Here is a 2500-nt window from a genome sequence, read left to right on the forward strand (position 1 = left end):
GATGACAGGTTCCTGGCCAATGAGTTAGTCGAATGGGAACTTGGCGGCGGTGGTGGAGGAGGAGGAGGAGGAGGAGGACGACAGGTGTTTATTTTGTACCAGCTTAAGGATTTGCACCGTTCCTGGAGGTAATGCAATACCAGGTCGATGCGCAGAGAGGATGGAGCAAGCCCCTGGTCCTTCTCCCTGTTCCAAAAATCAATTTAATATATGGTCCCCGGGTAGGGGACGTATCAGATATTAAACTGATAAGAACAGATACTACACTTGATCTTAGCCAAAAGGCCGAGAAGCGATAACCCCACAGTGGCCGGGCCCAGACTAGGGGTGGAAAAGGCAAGAAGGGTCACTGAGGGAGGCCACGGCTCGTCGACTCTCAGAGTGCCCCCCCTTTAGTCTGGGATTGTTTAGTGGGTGTTTAGTTGGGTTTTTATTGGTTGATTGGTTTGCCTTATGACATAATATCAAGGGAGAGCGCGAACGCAGTCCCCACTACCAGAAATTATGCAGTCGAGATTCCCACATTTGGGGAATTCGCAAAGGTCAGCATGGCCCAGAGTGCAATGGCCTAGCCTCGCCTTGGGTGAACCACCTTCTTGATCATGGTGTCTCCCCTGCCAGGTAAGTATGAGTTGCCCAGCTCCGCGACACACTAGTCTGCCCTGGCGCAGGCAGAGTAACTCACGGCTCCCCCGACGACTGGCACCTTGGTGGAGATGACAGGTTCCTGGCCAATGAGTTAGTCGAATGGGAACTTGGCGGCGGTGGTGGAGGAGGAGGAGGAGGAGGAGGACGACAGGTGTTTATTTTGTACCAGCTTAAGGATTTGCACCGTTCCTGGAGGTAATGCAATACCAGGTCGATGCGCAGAGAGGATGGAGCAAGCCCCTGGTCCTTCTCCCTGTTCCAAAAATCAATTTAATATATGGTCCCCGGGTAGGGGACGTATCAGATATTAAACTGATAAGAACAGATACTACACTTGATCTTAGCCAAAAGGCCGAGAAGCGATAACCCCACAGTGGCCGGGCCCAGACTAGGGGTGGAAAAGGCAAGAAGGGTCACTGAGGGAGGCCACGGCTCGTCGACTCTCAGAGTGCCCCCCCTTTAGTCTGGGATTGTTTAGTGGGTGTTTAGTTGGGTTTTTATTGGTTGATTGGTTTGCCTTATGACAGAATATCAAGGGAGAGCGCGAACGCAGTCCCCACTACCAGAAATTATGCAGTCGAGATTCCCACATTTGGGGAATTCGCAAAGGTCAGCATGGCCCAGAGTGCAATGGCCTAGCCTCGCCTTGGGTGAACCACCTTCTTGATCATGGTGTCTCCCCTGCCAGGTAAGTATGAGTTGCCCAGCTCCGCGACACACTAGTCTGCCCTGGCGCAGGCAGAGTAACTCACGGCTCCCCCGACGACTGGCACCTTGGTGGAGATGACAGGTTCCTGGCCAATGAGTTAGTCGAATGGGAACTTGGCGGCGGTGGTGGAGGAGGAGGAGGAGGAGGAGGACGACAGGTGTTTATTTTGTACCAGCTTAAGGATTTGCACCGTTCCTGGAGGTAATGCAATACCAGGTCGATGCGCAGAGAGGATGGAGCAAGCCCCTGGTCCTTCTCCCTGTTCCAAAAATCAATTTAATATATGGTCCCCGGGTAGGGGACGTATCAGATATTAAACTGATAAGAACAGATACTACACTTGATCTTAGCCAAAAGGCCGAGAAGCGATAACCCCACAGTGGCCGGGCCCAGACTAGGGGTGGAAAAGGCAAGAAGGGTCACTGAGGGAGGCCACGGCTCGTCGACTCTCAGAGTGCCCCCCCTTTAGTCTGGGATTGTTTAGTGGGTGTTTAGTTGGGTTTTTATTGGTTGATTGGTTTGCCTTATGACAGAATATCAAGGGAGAGCGCGAACGCAGTCCCCACTACCAGAAATTATGCAGTCGAGATTCCCACATTTGGGGAATTCGCAAAGGTCAGCATGGCCCAGAGTGCAATGGCCTAGCCTCGCCTTGGGTGAACCACCTTCTTGATCATGGTGTCTCCCCTGCCAGGTAAGTATGAGTTGCCCAGCTCCGCGACACACTAGTCTGCCCTGGCGCAGGCAGAGTAACTCACGGCTCCCCCGACGACTGGCACCTTGGTGGAGATGACAGGTTCCTGGCCAATGAGTTAGTCGAATGGGAACTTGGCGGCGGTGGTGGAGGAGGAGGAGGAGGAGGAGGACGACAGGTGTTTATTTTGTACCAGCTTAAGGATTTGCACCGTTCCTGGAGGTAATGCAATACCAGGTCGATGCGCAGAGAGGATGGAGCAAGCCCCTGGTCCTTCTCCCTGTTCCAAAAATCAATTTAATATATGGTCCCCGGGTAGGGGACGTATCAGATATTAAACTGATAAGAACAGATACTACACTTGATCTTAGCCAAAAGGCCGAGAAGCGATAACCCCACAGTGGCCGGGCCCAGACTAGGGGTGGAAAAGGCAAGAAGGGTCACTGAGG

General features: G+C 52.7%; 7 non-coding genes across 7 annotated transcripts; all 7 read right to left on the minus strand.

Moving 5' to 3' along the window:
- Window positions 1-106: 106 nt before the first annotated feature.
- On the minus strand, window positions 107-297 carry LOC128761687 (U2 spliceosomal RNA). The gene has a single exon (XR_008415336.1). It is a non-coding gene; the product is annotated as a U2 spliceosomal RNA (small nuclear RNA).
- Window positions 298-466: 169 nt separating this feature from the next.
- LOC128761379 (U1 spliceosomal RNA) lies at window positions 467-629 on the minus strand. Its single transcript, XR_008415036.1, has one exon. It is a non-coding gene; the product is annotated as a U1 spliceosomal RNA (small nuclear RNA).
- A 192-nt stretch (window positions 630-821) lies between these two features.
- LOC128761688 (U2 spliceosomal RNA) lies at window positions 822-1012 on the minus strand. The gene has a single exon (XR_008415337.1). It is a non-coding gene; the product is annotated as a U2 spliceosomal RNA (small nuclear RNA).
- A 169-nt stretch (window positions 1013-1181) lies between these two features.
- On the minus strand, window positions 1182-1344 carry LOC128761380 (U1 spliceosomal RNA). Its single transcript, XR_008415037.1, has one exon. It is a non-coding gene; the product is annotated as a U1 spliceosomal RNA (small nuclear RNA).
- Window positions 1345-1536: 192 nt separating this feature from the next.
- Window positions 1537-1727, minus strand: LOC128761689 (U2 spliceosomal RNA). Its single transcript, XR_008415338.1, has one exon. It is a non-coding gene; the product is annotated as a U2 spliceosomal RNA (small nuclear RNA).
- Window positions 1728-1896: 169 nt separating this feature from the next.
- On the minus strand, window positions 1897-2059 carry LOC128761381 (U1 spliceosomal RNA). Its single transcript, XR_008415038.1, has one exon. It is a non-coding gene; the product is annotated as a U1 spliceosomal RNA (small nuclear RNA).
- A 192-nt stretch (window positions 2060-2251) lies between these two features.
- LOC128761690 (U2 spliceosomal RNA) lies at window positions 2252-2442 on the minus strand. The gene has a single exon (XR_008415339.1). It is a non-coding gene; the product is annotated as a U2 spliceosomal RNA (small nuclear RNA).
- Window positions 2443-2500: the final 58 nt, after the last annotated feature.

The sequence above is a fragment of the Synchiropus splendidus genome, chromosome 6 (genome assembly GCF_027744825.2).
Source record: "Synchiropus splendidus isolate RoL2022-P1 chromosome 6, RoL_Sspl_1.0, whole genome shotgun sequence".
Classification (NCBI taxonomy): domain Eukaryota; kingdom Metazoa; phylum Chordata; class Actinopteri; order Syngnathiformes; family Callionymidae; genus Synchiropus; species Synchiropus splendidus.